Below are 18,509 nucleotides of genomic sequence, written 5' to 3'. Positions count from 1 at the left end.
GTGGGAAAGTCTGTTTTAATAGAACTGATTGAAACACGTTGTAGGGGCAGTTTAAAATTAAAATTTTTGCTTTTATTTAAACAGCCGATGCAGCTCTAACTCTGCATACAAACATACAGAGATTCGCCAAAAAAAAACCTAACTGATTTTGTTTTTTTCTTAAATTGAGTTGGTATACTAAAACAGTTCGTTTCAATCTTTTCTATATACATATTTAGTAAATTTGATTTACTTTTTAATTGCTAATAAATTTTTTGGAAAACATTTACATTATTATTTCTACTTCAACTCTCCAGACCCAATCTCTTTTAGATTTCCGCCGAACACTTGGAGCCAAAAATCCATATTTTAGACGATTTTCACAATTATAAGCATACAAACATTACATATCGTCGTTTAAAGTACAAAACCGCGTATCAAGAAAATGCAAAACCTCCTTTGTGAGGTTGCGAAAATTTTATAGGAGAGGGCAAAACTTGTCTTATTTCAAAACGGTTCTCTCTTTTATCCCTAATTATCTTTTCTTTTTATGACTAAGTATAGATATTTCAGTATGAATGGATAAGGGCTTGATGCCAGGAGCTTCCGGTGAGGAATATATCTTTTTTTGGCACAAATGTCAGTTACGAGGTTTTGCAAAACCAGGTTACGCGGTTTTGTGCTTTAAACGACGACATGTATGTACATGTTCGCACATCTCTTTACTGAAAAAAATCAATAAAGTGTATCCGTGCCCGATGAGCATCTTTCGCTATTTGGCATAAATTGCCACAAACTCTGCACGCTTAACTCTTCGAATTTCATTGCTCTTTTCGCATTGCAGCCAAGTTTTTGCGTCTACTTTCATTTACAATTTTATTGCTAAACACAAAAATATTACACTAAAATTAGCTTTTCTTTCCGCCCACGTCTGCACGACCCTCCATCAAACCCTCTCCCACACACTACTAGATAGATACCTTACTACTTGTATTGGTTACATGCACATTTTTATGGTTCTCTTTTTTTTCTACGCTTACCACGAGCACAAGCTGTAGAAACCAACGCAATGCATATGTTTGTGTGCGTGAATTTGCACACAGCTGGTTTCTGCTTCAATTAGAAATGCCAGAAAAAACACATTTGGAAACAAAAAATACTATTCACTATAGCACTACCGTATACTGTTTAGTCGATGCCGATGTCCGATTCACGTTGTGTCATTCAAAAGACGCAATTTCTATCTGCTACGGCCGCATGTAACCAAAGCCAAAAAGAGCGGTGGCAGCGGCTACGATACCATTGAGCGAACTCGGAGACCTACGACGACCAATATTATAATACGCATGCATACATATATATATGTATCTATGTATGTATGTGCCCCTGCACCGAAAACCTGAAGAAGTGAATCAAATTTCTAGTTCAGTAGTGGTCCCTTATCGCCAAAAACGAACCAGGCTGATAGTAGCTACATCCTATTTTAATCCTACAAACTATTTTAATTTACTTTTTAAACCTATATCGATAGCTTAGCGGTAAAAGTTGATAAGTGGACTTTTTTTAATTTCGTTTAATGCAAGCAAGAATAAAAAAACCTTTCATAAGAAATCTTGATCTAAGGTGACGAATTTAGAACTGGTTCGGAACTACCGAAAAAGGGATGCACAGCGAATTAGATCCAATCTGTCGAGTTTAGAACTAGTTCGAAACTATCGAAAAAAAAATTGCGTGTGATAGGATCTGGAAAAAATTGGTAGATTTAAGAAAAAATGTGGTAGATCTCAGTTTTCAGACAGTCTAATATTTATTTATTTATTTTTTTTTTATGTATTACGAAAAAGAAAATATAGATAATATATATAAAAAAAAAAATACTTTATTAATTTTTTACAAGAGTATAAACAAAACCATACTTTTTTTGATTTTTGGCATATTTTTCGTTGCCAGTGTTCGCATTTCCTTCCATATAAAACTTCGGGTACTTTCTGTTGTACACCCCGATCCCCTTTCCCTCCAAATAATAGTACTAATCAAAATAATGCCTCAAAATCGAAAAAATAATTGAATTTTAAAATAAATAAAAACATTTTCCGCTTTTTTTTTTTAATTTTATGTAACAGAAAATAGACAGACATTTTTCGAACATACTTTGAAAGATTTCTAAAATTTGGCAGAGTGCTGCCAGCTATTTCTTCATTACGAAGTGTTTAAGTGTTGAAAATGTTCCCCTTCTTAAAATTAAATAGTACATAGATAAAATTATGGCGAGCAAAAATAAGACTACTCAAATGCGTGAATACATATGTATGTGGTAGATTTCACATCTTGTGTTGTAGATGTGATAGACGCTCAAAAATGTGGTAGACCTACCACAATGTGGTAGAAGTCCGAGCATTGGATGTAACGGGGGATTGTTGCATCGCATATCGTAGAATGTTGCAATGCTAAATGCGCCAGTTGGTAGCATCCAAAAGAGAATTAACATGTAAGGAACTACTTACTTCGGCATTAGTATGTACGTTTCCCTACTGGGTTTAGTATAACGCACTACTATTCGAACGCTTCGTTGACGATGATGGCATGTTTTGTGCTATTGCCCCTTTGGAGCCTCTTGCTTGCCCTACATAGATGCCGGCTTGAGGTTGTTGCAGTGCAGGCGAACAATTGTAAACGTATACGAACGTACTCAATTGAATTTGGTGGTGGTGTATATTTACTCACGTTTCTCTCACGTTTTGCACGTTGTTATTGTGTTCTCTATTAATCGCTTCGTTTGTTGGATCACAGTTGGACGCCCGCCGATATGTACTCGTACGAGCGCGCGCGCCGGACTCCGCACAGTTGTACAGCCCCATACGTTTTTTGAAAAAAAAAATTAGAAGGAATGGGCATAGAACCTCAACTACGGAAGTATCCAAAATTTATGAACACAAATAAAAGAAAAAATATATATTGCGTGACCGATTTATTTTAGAATCTATCTCCCATATAAACCTAAACTCAGATGCATCTTAAAATCACATAAAATGTGCATCGATTAATATTTATATGACTACGTATGTTGTATGTTTTAAAGCAAACCTCCCATAAAAACCTAACCACAAAAATGCACTTAAATGCCGTAAAGAGCGCAATAATTAATACATGACTCCGAAATTTTGTCCATATGCTTTTAAAAACGGTTTGTGTGGACCCTGAAAAATTGGGCGTAATCAGTTATTTCAAGTCATACCTCCCATACAAAAATAACCTCAATGGCACCTTAAAAAGGTCATAAAAGCGGACCGATGAACATATCATTCCGAAATTTTGCCCTCATTTGACTAATAATAATAACTAAACATAAAAAAATGGAGTCATCGATTTATTTTAACAACTAAACCCATGCAAACTCAACCTCTTAACGTTTTAAAAATGCCATAAATGTCATAATTATTACTTCATATGAGGTTACGTTGAAAGTCGCATATATGAGCCAATTTTTTATTTTTTTCAAAATCGAAAAAAGATTCCGAGCTTTACTTTTCCTATAGCTTGAAGATGTAAGAAGACCGAAGGAACAAAGTTTTTTTTTCATTTAGCGGAATTTAAAAAAGCAATCACCATCTCCTTAGAAGCGGAAGTCAGGTGGGCCTTGGATTTGTTTTCTCAATACAAATCTGATGATAAATGCCGTCCTGCTATAAAGGAATACATAATTAGTTATCACACACCCAGTAGGAATAATAAATGATAGCCTAGCCCGAAACTACACGCCAGCACGGCGGGGAAGAGTTCAAGTAGATTTTATAGGAACTCAAGATTTAATTAGTTTCTAACAAAAATCTTTCAGCCCTATAATGGTATTAGATAAGATAATGGTGGAAGATAAGAGACAATTACATCACATCCAGCACACCGCAATCATCCTAAACAGTCCACAGGTCCACAAATACAGTCAGGTACTAGCTACCTATCAACTTGCTTTCGGTTATGGAGCGGTTCTGCGCTGATGCTTCCTTGGCATGCATAGGAGCTTTCGACAACATCTCGCATGAGGTAGTCGGAAGGGATATATAAGTCACTGCTACGCACTCAAATAGCAGAAACCACTGCAGGGGTAGTACGTTATCTGTATGTTTCCAGGAGAGGAGTACTATCACTCCTCTTCTGAAGCCTATTAGTAATTGGACTGGACTTAATACATACATAACAAATATCGTCATTGTTCCATTTAAAAGGAGAACTATACCGGAAATGAGGCTCATGGCTTTGGATGGCAACGAATTGAAGTAAAAAACCCAGGTCAAGCCGCTATGAGAGAAACATGCAGACGAGACCGACCAAACCCACACCCACAAAAACTGGATTGCATGTTATGGAAATGGGAAAGTGATATGAATATACTCAAGGCTAATGGTGATTTCGTTTCTTCCAAAAAATGTTGCCCTTTCCCGGTGCAAAATGTGTTTGATGTTACACTAAACCCTAAAAAAAGGTATGTTTTTGCCTTCTTGTCCTTGTCTAGTTCACACATTTCATAATATTGTCGTTTCAAACAACCATTTGATTTTCAGGGCAACCATCTCCCCTGACATAGCTTCACAGGGAAGAGAATGTGCCTTTTTTGCCATACAAGAGTGTGACATTTTAAGAAACGAACACAAAAGCTGCCCACCCTTTGCATTTAATTTAGTATCGAACGCTAAAAGAGAAAGAGGCAATCAAAAGGCAACAATTTTTGGTAGAAACGAAATCACCATAAGTTACCAGAAAAAGGAGAAATTCTTTAGCGGCGTTTTTGCCTTCTCTACAAGCCACTGTCTTAAAATAAATTAATGCTGCTATGAAACTCGTTGGGACGAGGCCAGGCCGAAATAGCTTGTACAAGAGATCCAGATACATTTGTTTTTCAATGCTCCAGGATAGTAGCCTTTGCTGAAGAGATTATAACATTATGAGTTCCACGAGTCTCGGTGCTCAAATGCTGAGCTAGGGCTTACAAATTGTAGCATATTTACTGATGATTCAAAAACTGACACCGGCTACATGGTGGAAAATTGGTGCAGGGGTAGAAGTTGAACTGAAGGTGTTGCCCAGCCCTGTAACTACTACAAAAAGAGAGTTCATGGTTATGACTGTAAGGCATCGAGGGATCGTAGATGGACAAAACATACGTTGCGTTCCATCTGTGGTCTATCTGAGAAACGCCTTTTGTACTTCCTGCATTGAGCGAGATTTCACAGCGGAAAATTTTTTGTGCTTCGGCCCCTCCTACCCAATGGTTATGTGGCAAGACCAATTTTTGTCCCGTGCCTCAACATTGTTGTCATATGTTGCTACTGCATTCATACATATATACATATGTACATATTACGGTTGATGAAAAATACATTTTTACAGATACATAAATATGTACCTGTGTACATACAAACTTTGCACTCCCTCTCTAAAATATGTATCAATGGAAAATTTCCAAATATTTATCGACATACCCATATATGCATTCGTATGTTTGTTTATGCATATGTGTGTATGTACCCAGCCGGTAAAATGGGGAGAGTTTCTTTAGGAAGGGATTTTTTCAATTAGACCTTCTCTTTGGAAGCTTTATTAGAAGATCATTCAGTAGCCTGCCATTCGAAGGCAGACGTGAAGGCGTGCTTCCAACGCGACAAAAATCAAATAAAAGAAAAAAAATAAACCATTATTTTATGGGAATTTTTTTCTTCTAAAGGGACGCTGAATCAGAAGGCCTGGAAACGCTGACCATTCCATACAAAATGAAAAGGAGTAAGAATCAAGCACGGAAATCCAATGATTTCAAAAGATCCGAAATAAGAGCTCCAAGATGGCGTTTTGTTTTACAATTTTTCCGAACGGGTATGTAGATACAACATAGATATGAGTATGTTGCGAAAGAGATTTTGTAGTAACTTCGACACTCCGGTGGAGTTATGAATGTGCGACATGCACATACATACATAAACATATATGTATTTATAACAAAAGCAACATCTAAATATATGTATCTTAGTACATACATATATAGATATGTGAAGAACACGGCCCCGTTCTACTTACTCTCTTGAAAAACTTCACTGCTCACACTTGTAAAATAAGCTCGGTGTGATTCTCTACTCTCGCTTTTATCAAGGCATATTCAACAAGGTAGAAGTGACAACCCAGTCGAACTCTCTCATAGATGACTATAATGTGTAAACAAACAAATTAACCCTTTGTGCTGCGTGCACCATATTTGCCGAAGCTCAACATCATTTTAAATGAAAGTGTCTGTAAATATGAAAATATTTAAATCTAATTTCATTTTAGTAAGATAAACCGACCTTGTTTCAGGACCAGAAACCTGTATATCGTTGCCTTAATTCGCAAAGACACCAACCAACAACTTTTTCATTTTACAGGGGAAGCAAAAAACATTTTAAAAATAATATCAAAAAAGTGGGTCTTTTAAAAAGTGGCATGTCACTCAGTTGCTTTTGGTACTAACACTTTAAAATATTTATGGAAGGTATATTTTAATAAAGTCTACCAAAATCTGTGAAAAACGCAGTTTCGAAAATAAAGAGTTGGTTATGGCCTTTGTGAATTAAGGTAACGATATACTTTTCCGAAAGTTTTCTGATGCTAAGTAAACTCAAATATAGACGGAAAACAGCTATTTTCGCAATTTTAGGTTAGGATATCTGAGTTCAGCGTTCATTCGGAAAAGTATATCCAGGTTTCTGCTTCTGAGAAATTCTGTCGGCCTGTGTAATTATTGCACGTCCGCTCTTACATAGTTATATGTACTACTTAAAGCAAATTGCGCATTAAGGAAATTAACACATCATTTATAAAAATGCCTTGCCAATTTTCTTGTATTTATTCGGCCAATGTTTTTGGGCATTTAATTTTTTATTCAAATTATTTATTCTCAAACATATGCGAATTCTATATTTATTAGATTCGCATAATAAACCCAGTTATGCATTGAAGCCCATCTTCCTACATTTTCTCCTTCTTTCGGTAATATTTTGTGCATAACTTCGCCATAAAAATTCATTGACGCTTCTCTAAGGTAGAAAGTGAGAACGATTATAGCACTGCGTTCGTAAGTCCACTTAATATTAGCCTTTAAAATCCATTGCGCAGCTCACAAATGGAAATGGAAATAAAAAGTTAAATGTTATGAATTATAAAGGGTTAAGGTTTCACATTTCACACGCAGTTTAAAAGAGCGAATTGTCGAAATCACGTCTACTCTGATAAATGTGTATTGGCTTGTATTATGTTCTACTCGTTTCTATGATTCCACGCAATGTATGCTATACGTTTTTTATGCACTAACCCGTTATGCTGCAAGGCCGTTTGTTGCTTTTGTAACATGAATGTACATACCAGTGATGCCAACTGGGAGAGAATTCGCCGATTTTGATGGAATTTGAATTTCCCGGGGAGTCGGGGAATGACTTTAAATTTTTGGGAATTCAATATACATACAAACGATTTCGATTAGTATATTCCTTTTGACGATAAAATTGCATTTATAAATTACAAATTGTGATAATAATCCCTCATTTTGTATCACGGATTTGAAACATTACCCTACAAGAAATCTTACTGGCAAAGGACCGGTAACCTGACGGTCAGTGCTGATGCAATAATGCTGCAATTTACTCATCACAAATTCGGGGGTAATATGAAAAACCTGACCAGTTCTTTTGTGTACATGTGACTATGAGTCCCTTTCTCACATGTGGATTTTACCAGCAGTGATAAAAGGTTTCTTTTCTACTTATTGTATTTCTTAAGGTTATTTTTACAGATGTTTTTCTATGTATTGGTGTTTATTTTAGTGTGTTAGTGACGAGTCCTTTTCTTGAAGGGTATGTAATTGCATCGTGCAACGGTGTGGATATTAAAGAAATTGCAGCTATGTATAGCGACATTTTTCACTTTTTTCACGTTTTCGTTTGACACTCTTTTTTCTCGTTTCGTTTTCGGACCCAAGCCATCGATTAGCTTTTTACATTATAAGATTAAATGTTAAAATGTCCTTATAACATAGTTGCATCACAATTAATCATATTTGGTGTTTCTTTGATTAAAAAAATGAGCATGAAGCTCCTTAAATATGTAGTAAAATTCATTTTGGGTAAATTTCATCGAGAACAGGGGGATTTTTTCAAGAATTTCGGGGAATCAGCCTCAGGGGAGTTGGCAACCCTGATACATACATACATACGTACGTATCTTCTTCGGATAGGCGTAAATTTCTAGAATGTTCTTTCTATCCAAATTTATGCTACAAAAAATATTGCCACTCACCGTTTTAATTCATTTGGCTCTCAACCACGTACGCTCTCTCTCGCTCTCTCTCTCACTCTTTATTTATGTTGCTATGGTTAATGCTGATTGGCCAATTTTATGGGTGTGTTGTACGGTAATAATGCAAACGCAGAACTTGCGTCGATACTCCCAAATGTAAGTTTGTATGAAGATAGGAATATTCGAGTTGCCGGCTTTATGGCACAGCGTTTTTGTGATAAGGTGCCTGTAGTAATATAGCTTTCAGGCGACTATGCTCAGTTCCCGAATATTATTCAATCAGAAAAATTTGCTTAATCGCTAAATATGTAAATAAGTTCATATGTAGCTGATTTCATTGAAAAGCTGCCTTTTCGTTGATTTTCGATCGGATATTTTTTATGATATCGAAACTTTTCAGTTTATTTATTGTTGTAATTATGCAATGTTGGTTGCTCCTAATCGCTGTACTTTAGTCTTCACGCTGCTGAAATTATATTATGTAGATAAAGTTAGTAATTTTAGAAAATACTGTTCAAAGAAACTAGTTTATTTATTATTTTTAGAGTTCGTTGAGATATTCATTTCATATTTATAGCCGGGACAGAAAAAATTAGCAAGAAAAAAGCAATTTTAGGCGCTTAAATAAGCACTAAATATTGGAAAACATCAAAAAAATTAAGTACAGTTTAATGTTCGTCAGTTTTGCAAAAACTTCATAATTTTTCTAATTTCTGTTAAAATTATACTTCACGCTCTAACTTTCAATAATTTGGTCTAATCCTGGATTCCTTTAGGATTTTATTATCAACCGTTATGTGAACAAAGTCCTTGTACACAAGTACGCTTTGGTATAAAAATCAGAAAAATTTCTGAACTGAAAATTGTACCAAATCCTAAATAATCAGGCAGGTTCCGTAATTCACTTCCGAGTGAATTTGAGGCAAACTAGCTTTGAATTCAAATTGGCAGGGGCTGAAATTCGCTCGGAAATGAATTGCAGAACCTGCCTGAATATAAACTTACAAGTGAACCGGCATGACGTTAAAATTACCAAAATTGAGTTTCAAGGCCCTAAAAATTATTTCAATGTTAATCAGAGTTATAAGGGACCCGAGTGTCATATTTCAACTAAATCCGTGCAACAATTTCTGAGTCTCAACTTCAAAGAATAAAAGCTTATCGCACGTCTAAAGGCCAATGTCTTTAATTTCCCACTATAATTTTTGAAATTCGAAAGAACGGTGCCAATCTAATGACCTTCACAAAAAATTCCTTTCCGTATACGTAATTTTCAAAAAAAAAAGCATTTATATGTTCTGTCGACTGATACATGTTTTAATTAACTGATAGATTAAATAAAATTTGCGCTTTTGAACATGTGGCAACCGCCCAAAATATAGTCAAGATATAAATCCCTTTTGAAACTCATTTCGATTTATACCCATATTTTAATAATTAATTTATTTTTTTAAACAAGTGGAAGTTCTTGAATCACCTAAAATATATGCCTAGTTTTCAAACTAACGATTTTTTAACACTCTTTGAGTTTAAGATAACTAAATTCGAAATTTCAAACAGGTAGGAACTCTCTTTAAAACACTTTCAAACTAAAACCTTCCTCAATCTCTTTCGCCTGACACCCAAATTGTGTTACTTCCCAGCAAAAAATCGGTAATCGCTTTTAGTGGTAACGTGTTCCAGAAGACATAGCGGTATAATGCCTTCAAATTTTTTCGCTTCTTTTAGGCATTGCCGGTAACGCAAAGTAGAATGTCCTACAATATTTTATTTATTTCGCTTCTTTGTTTCATTTCGGGGAATGCAAAGTAGAATGTCCTACAATGTTTTATTTATTTCGCTTCTTTGCTTCATTTCGGGGAATGCAAAGTAGAATGTCCTTCAATATTTTATTTGTTTCGCTTCTTTGCTTCATTTCAGGGAATGCAAAGTAGAATGTCTTCCAATATTTTTTTTATTTCGCTTCATTTTGGAGAATGCAAAGTAGAATGCTACATCGTAGTCAGCTGAAAAATAGAATGAATATCCAAAAATTCTTTTTCTACCGTTACTTTCTGTGGAAATTTGTCTCGCATAAAAATCATGTTTTGCTTTGTTCAATTTGCAACGAAGTTGAAGTCAGTCAATGAAGTGAAGTACAAGAGTGAGGAAGTACAATTTTAAGCTTGATTAAATATGCATGTATGTACATACCGATTTTTAAGTAAAATCTAAATACCTAAATACATACATATGTATGTATAACAACTGATTCATACAAATTTTAATTAATTTTAATCTTTTAAGACATTTTCTGATTTCAATTTAATGTAAATAAGTATGTACTTATCTAGGCATTCTACATTAGTTTATCTGTAAGGCATTCTTTGTTCGCTTCTCTGCTAATGCTGCGGGTAAGGGCTTACCGCCAATGACATGCCCATGTTAAAAGAAGGCCTTCTTGAAGCGAAAGGGTAAGCGATTCCCATCGCCTAGCTCGTTTCCGCTTTCGTTTCTGTGGTAATCGTGTTTTTTGCTGGGTTATTCCAATTACCTAATTGCCATAATTTAAGTTGAGTTTGATTTATTAAACAGATGGCCACTCTCCTCTTAGAAATAAAGCCTTTACAAACCCATTACTACTGGTATCCATCTTTTAATAGTTAATGCAACTTGTTAAATAATTTGAATAAAACACGTTGCAGCCCTCTTCAAACATTTTAAATGTTCGAGCTAAATATTTTTCAACGTTCTTTGACTTGACACCCGTATTTTCACATTTCAAATAACTTGTGTATAAGTTAACTAGGTTCAACTTTTCAAACAGGTGGCAACCTCTTCGAAAATATTTACAAACTACTAGTTTCTCAAATTCCTCAAACCGTGATACCTATTTTGAAATAATTGGCTTAACTTTTTAAATAATTTTTATACAATTCTTTTAAGGTGGCAGCTCTTTTCGAAAACGTAAAACATTATTATCTACAGCCCAAACTCTTTACTTTGACACCTCAATTTTGAAAATGGAACGAACAGTGCGGATGTGACGATTATTAAATAGCTTGAATTTAATTGTTCAACAAATGGCAAATCTTTTCGAAAAAGTAAAAGCTTAATGCAATATACAGCCCAAGCCCATCGATTTGTGAAAATTGAACGAACGGTGCAAATCTGATGACCTGGCCCAAAAATCCCTTCGCGTATTATACAGGGTGGCGCCGAATGAGCTATATGGTTTAAATGGTTTTTAACTTTTTAATTTATGCGATTATTATATTTTTTTTTTTAAATACAGAACATTATTGAGGAATTTTTTGTAATTAGCTTTGAAAAATGATATCCTGTAAGTGATGTCCTTTTTCTGCTTCGCACATATGTGCTCTTTTTAGCATATTTTCCATAACTTTTCGCAGAATTTCGGGTGTAATAGCCATGATTTCATTTCGAATGTTGGTTTGAGTTGGAGAATGGTTCTTGGTTTGTTAACGTACACTCTTTCTTTCAAATATCCCCAAAGAAAACTGTCAGGAGCTGTTAAATCTGGTGAAGTTAAAATCGCTTGTGCGCGAAATAATGCGTTCGCCGAATATGTCTCTTAACAAAGCCATAGAGGCACGTGCAGTATGTGCTGTGGCTTCATCTTGTTGAAACCACAAGTTTGGATGGTTTTCCACAGCTGGCCTAATAAAATTTTCCAACATCGTCCGATATGCAGTACCGTTAACAGAGATTGAGACACCACTTTCATTTTCAAAAAAATATGGTCCAATTATCCTTTCCGAGGATACACCGCACCAAACAGTACACTTAAGTGGGTGTAATTCTCGCAGATGCACTGCTCTTGGATTTTCCGTAGCCCAAATCCTGCAGTTTTGCTTGTTGACATACCCATTTAATAGGAAATGGGCTTCATCGCTCATTACCAAATTGTGAATAAAGTCTGGATTTTCCTCCGCTTTTTCACGGGAACGAATGGCATATTCAAGCCGTTGCTGGTAGTCGGTCGTCTTCAACTCTTGCACAAGCTGAAGTTTATATGGGAACAAGTCTAATGTCATCAGAATTCTCTGCAGCGACCGCTGTGATAGTCCAAGTTGTGTCGAACGCCTCCTTGTTGATGTTGATGGACTACGCTGCACGCTAGGTGTTCTTCCGGCACCAGGAAGGGTTCTTACAGACCCATGTTGACGAAAATTTCCAATCAAATGGTTTATTGCTGACGCTGCGGGTGCAATGCGCACATTAAAATGACGACGATATGCACGCTGTGTCAATACAACCGTTGGTTTAGAAAATAAAATTCAATGATTTGTGCACGTTGTTTGATCGTGTAATGATTCATAATTAATTCCCCAAGTCTTCTTCACAAATTTCTGAAAAAAAAAAATTAAAAAATAATAATTAAAAAAGTTGTAAAGAATTCAAACCATATAGCTCATTCGTATATATAGGTTATGGTCCAGTTTAGTACATATTTAGAGAACTTCTTTTAAAGATATTTTTAACCGACTTCAAAAAAAGGAGGTTATGAATTGGTCGGAATATTTTTTTTATGTATGGCTAACGCTTTCTATAATTATTTTTTTAAAGGGGAGGTGGGGACCTCAGCTTTTAAATTTGTGTATGAGAATAGAAGTCGGTTTTGGTTTTGCTTAAAAATTACTTATTTACTATTGGCTTATAAATTTTTTCCCTGTGAAAATTTGAGTTTTTTTCATAAAAATTAAAATATCTTGGGGAAAAGGCCTGAACTAGAGCAACAGAATACAGATTCGTAAACTACGACTCAAAGTTTAGTTTACGTGCTGCGGCGTGTCATTTCAAAACATGAAATTTTCCCTGCAGTGTTATTTATTCCGCGAACCAAATCGTGAATACAATTTATTTCTGATTTCATTCCTGAACCAAATAAAAATAAAATTTTTTTGTGATTTGACTCGTTAGACAAATTAAAAGTAAAATTTATTTTTAATTTGATGTGCATTGGAAAAAACGAGCTTGCGGTACATAAAAAAAGTATTTTTACTTTTACTAAGTGTTTGGCCGAGCTTCTTCTCTAAGTTGTGTATGGGTCATTCCAAACAATATTTACACCTCAATAATTTTTTTTGGGTGAAATATATTTTTTTACATTCTTTATCGAAAAAATAGAAGACACCTATTTATAAAAAAAATTCCCGAAACTTTAAATACACGAGGAAGTATATTTTTTCAATTGTTTACAGTTAATAAACTAGTATATACTTTATGTACGCAGGTATGAAAAAACTCGTAACTTCTACAGTTCTACAGCGTACTCCATAAAGTTTTACAACTATTCAGGTTGAAAAAAATAAAAATCAAACATGATGAAGTTAATAAAAAAAAATTTAAAATTAAAAAATGCGACCTTTTAATACAAAAATTATTTTATTTTAATCTATGTCACACTCTCATGGAAAGCCGAGGTAATTACGCACATTTTGATACCTTAACTGATTTCCTCCAACAAATAGTTAATTAACTGCAAACAATTAGAAAAGATGCTTATCCGTGAGTTCAAAATTTCGGGAATTTTTTTTCGAGATTTTCGAATATCATGACGAAATAAAAAAAACAGGTGTCTTCTTTCTTCGATAAAGACTGCAAAAAAATATTGAGGTGTAAATATTGTATGTATCTTGACATTACAACTACGGTGACCATATTTGTGGGAGCCGAATACGGAAGAAAAAATAATTTTGCAAATGTTTTCCACAACAGCTTACAGATCTTGAAGCCTTCTTCAGTGATCCTAAATGTATTAGCCCTGAAACAGTATCCTTATAGTACCACAAATTTGTAGGATAATTTTCTCCAAGATTTTTACCTCGTATAATTTGTTAAAAAAAAATCGTTAAATTTTAATACAATAAAGTGCAATTTTGAAGTCGCTAAGGCTTTTACCATTAATTTTTGGCATTTTATTTTTTATTTTGTGTTGAGGGTGTTACGCATTTTTTTCATACACAGTAAGTGTATTCAACCATTTTTTTTTTGTTTTTTTTTTTAACGGAAATGAGCAGCACTTTCCAATCGCAAACCAAATTTTTTCTAGATTCTAATTAAGAAGTTTGAAATTTTGGTGAAACATTGCAGAATTAGTTTTTATAGTTTTTTGCACAAAGTTGTAAATTTGGTATTAAATATATGGTGTTTGTTAGGAAAAGAGCTTTACTTTCATAAAATAAATAATAAACATTAAATAAAGAAAAACAGCCAAAATTTACAAAAATATCGAGTCTTAGTTTTTATTTTTAACACTAACGTATTCCTGGATTCGAATCACAGGCATTCAGATTAGAAAATAATAACTGTTTATGGAGAAAATTTATATCATATGCCAGCATCACTTAAACATCATTCATAGGAATGCCATTTCAAAGAGCTGTCAAGGTGTCGAGACACCGAATACGGGACAAAGACATGGCATTAAAAGAAATATAGAACATTTGGCGTCCCGTATAAAATAAATAAGTTACCAGGACATTGGGTCAAACAGAGGACTGTCCCGTATAATACAGGACGGATGGCCATCGTAATTATAACGGACCTACAGTTTTACGTCGCCGCCGAACGGCAAATGGATTCTACCAGAAGTTTTGTCAAGGTAGAAGTGCATCACCTATGGGTTGATAGTAATTTAGGTGTGGTTAAAAGAACTTAGTCTCCAGGACTACACGGAGCACGGTAAATTTTGGAGGCTATGAGTTGACCTAGTATGTATATATAGGATTAACCTTTAAGGAGCTATGGCCAATTGCTGAAAATTTAGTAGAACGCTTGAGTCGGTAAATTCAGTATATTGGCAGATTTTAATTGTTTTTTCTTATAGCGATCACCTCTCGGTAGGTAGGTATCTTTTGTAATTTTTTAAATTTGTATTAAGGCCTGTTCTTTTGTCAAAAAATCAAGCTACTGGCGATGAAAAGCGATGGATAAATGAAATGAAAATGTGCAATAATTTTTCGTATTAACTAGGGCCCGGAAATAATGTTACTCATCGGCCACATCGTACATGGCCGTACTCGTACATGGCGTATAAGTAACATTTTGCATGTTAAATTTTGCATTTTTTTTTCATTCGACGAGCAAATTTAAAATGAAAATATCTTGGGGAAAATGACCTGATCTAGAAAAACGGTATGCAGATTCGTAGTCTACGACCCAAAATTAAGTTTACGTGTCTAGGGGTTTTCGTATCATTTGGCTTTAAGAAGCCCTCATTTCATTGTAAACTTTTTAGCGAATCTAAAAGAATTAAATTTTTTGCTGCTATATTGAAGTTATCCAACCTGACCTCAGATACCTACCTACATATGCACATACATATGTACATATATTTATTTCTTCAAGAAAATTTACAGCACTTTTTCAGCCAACACAAATATAAATGAAAAATATTTCTTGTGATTTTTCGTGAGAACTGCAGAGAGCCCATAAGAACTTTCTTAAATTTTTTTTTTCAAACTGCAGTTAAGCAAGTAATGGTAAATGAAAACAACGCGACAAAATAGTAACTACAAAATTAAATCTTAATATGAGTACTTCCAAGATGAAGGAATGTTCCACAAAAGTAAACACGTGAGTCTAGCTCTTTCTGAAACGACGAAGGAATTTGATATCTTAGCAAAACAACTATACGAAGCTACATAAATACATACTCACATGCAAACAAAATGCAATGCAAAATGCTATTCGTAAATATGTACATAGGTATAAAATCAAAGCTAAATAAATAAATTTTATTGAATGGCATAAAGCAAAACTCCGGCATTGGAAATGCAACGATAGTACTGCCTACATGTATTTATAGCTATACATATGGATGTGTGTATGATACAAAGCTCAATATGGAGCACACACACACAAACACCTGATGAGCAACGGTCAACCAAACTCAAGACGAGGGCTCGATTATTTACACAACTGACAAAGATTCAATAAATCGACTCACTCAGTTCCTTATAATTAATGCCAATTGGCATCAATTTCACAAAGTTGTGTCGAGAGCTTTGTTGAACCCCGGACAAGACGAATCGGGATCAAGTGTAAAGGTGCCCATGTGTATATACATTAGGGTGATCAAAAATAACTAGCCTCACGAATTTATGACCTTAAAAGGACCTATTTACTAAGAAAAAAATTCTCACATGTGGAAAAATTCGTATTCCAATTTTAAAAGGTGTCGGTGCGCATTTGAAATTTGCCATGTAAATACCAAGTAAAAAATTTGTTTTCATTAAAAATTTTATAACTATTGAACCGTTTAAGATATTTTTTTTTGTTTCTAGGCATATTCTTGTAGGACATTAAAAAAAAAATACCATGAAATTGATTGTCTAGAGTCAAAAATGTATATATTATATATATAAAAAAGGCGCATTCTCTGCGCTTTGAAGCTTTGTCAGGAGAGATGTTTGCCCTGAAAATCAGATGCCCTTTTACAGGGTTAAGTGCAACATCAAACAAATTTTGCACCGGGGAAGGACAACATATTTTGGAAGAAACGAAATCATCATTAGTTATTTAGGATCGCCCTAATATACATATAAGTTTGTGTGTATGTAGAATGATTCTGAACCATGGAGACAAGCAATATTGCTGTGTGGCAAGGAATTGGCATCGGACCGAGGCGCTTGTAACTTTTCACTTGTATCTATGTATAGAGTATGTAACTATGTAGAAATACTCTGTATATATATATGCACATAGAAATGTACATAAGAGAACTGAAACTTGCTTGTCATTGGAATTTATAGGCATGCTCGCGCGTATGCCCATTTGATTGTACACCTAAACTCAAGTCGTCTTGTACATATATATTGAGTCATATGAAAAGTCTCCGCGGCTTTTTGGATAAGATTTAAAAAAAAAAACAAGTAAGAAAGTCTAAGTTCGGGCGGAGCCGAACATTAAATACCCGGCGCAATTATTAAATATATGTTTTCCAACTTACCGAAAGCTACCACTACACGATAATCCGGGGAGTATAAATTTTAAGTAAATTAGCGTCCTTAAATTTCGAAATATTGCAGTTTCAAGCATTTCTGAAATATACCGTTATATGAAAAGCGGTCGTAATTTTAGTCCGATTTCAATAATTTTCAACGCTTTGCTTTTATGTGGCAAGCACAATAACCATACCGAGTTTGGTTCAAATTGCTAGAACGGTTAGATACATATATGTGATCATAAGTGGGCGGTGCCACGCCCATTTTCCAAAATTGTATCATAAACATATTTCTTGGTAAAAAATTGTTGCAACCATCAATTTTGAATAAATTAGCTTTAATATTTACTGATTTATCGAGGATTTCGTATTCTTCTAAATTACCGTTATATGGGATGTGGGCGTGGTTATTGTCCGATTTTAAAAATTTTCGGCCATTTGGTATGTTGCAGCAGGACCAACAACTGTGCCAAGTTTGGAAGAAATTGGTGCAGCGGTTACCAAGATATACACATGTAACCATAAGTAGGCGTGGCTACGCCCATTTGCCAAAATTTTTTAATATTCTTATTTTTCGTCTAAAACTCATTGTAAATATCAATTTTGAGTGAATTATCTTCAGTTGTTACTAAAATATCGCACTTTTCGTATTTCTGAAAATTACCGTTATATGGGAGGTAGGCGTGGTTATTGTCCGATTTCGCCCATTTTCAATACCATCCGTCCTATGCCCAAAAGAAGTCCACGTACCAAGTTTCGTTAAGATATCTCAATTTTTACTCGAGTTATCGTGTGCACAGACGGACGGACGGACGGACGGACGGACGGACAGACAGTCACCGCTTAATCGATTTCTCTTTTCACTCTGATCATTTATGTATACATTTGTCTATATCTATCTCGATTCGTTTTGCCTGTTACAAACAACCGTTATGTGAACAAAGTTATAATACCCTTGTGCACAAGTGCGCTCGGGTATAAAAAAATTCTCTACTGAAAATCGTTAGACAATACAAGGTTCAGGCAGGGCGATGCATTACAACTTCCCAACCATGTTCCGTCAATTAGTTTCGAGTCTTCAAAGTTGTGTGTGGCCTAGCATTGTCATGATGGAACGCAGCTCCTTTTCTGTTGTCCAATTTTTCTCGCTCTTTACAGATTGCCTCAATGTGACTTCACTACAAATGTAGCCGGAAAAAGCACCTTACAAACGCACGCAATTGGATTAGTGTTGCCGGATGTATGAGCAACAACTCCACATGGTGAA

At 34.8% G+C, this 18,509-nt stretch overlaps 1 protein-coding gene across 4 annotated transcripts in view; it reads right to left on the bottom strand.

Annotated features, from left to right (window-relative positions):
* The window catches only part of LOC118742662 (protein FAM13A), a 120,901-nt gene that overhangs the window by 93,366 nt on the left and 9,026 nt on the right, over nucleotides 1-18,509 (bottom strand). The window contains exon 2 of one of the 4 annotated variants that reach the window (XM_036474901.1): nucleotides 8,293-8,758. The exons of 1 other annotated variant lie outside the window; for it this stretch is intronic. The gene's annotated coding sequence lies outside the window, so the exon portion shown is untranslated. Of the gene's footprint in view, nucleotides 1-1,019; nucleotides 1,220-8,292; nucleotides 8,759-18,509 lie in introns of those variants that run through there. 2 more of the 4 variants (XM_036474902.1, XM_036474903.1) reach the window with 2 other exon arrangements.

This window comes from Rhagoletis pomonella, unplaced genomic scaffold, assembly GCF_013731165.1.
Source record: "Rhagoletis pomonella isolate Grant_MI unplaced genomic scaffold, Rhpom_1.0 Rhpom_scaffold_00007, whole genome shotgun sequence".
Taxonomy (NCBI): Eukaryota; Metazoa; Arthropoda; class Insecta; order Diptera; family Tephritidae; genus Rhagoletis; species Rhagoletis pomonella.
This window is presented reverse-complemented; position numbering and strand designations above follow the sequence as displayed.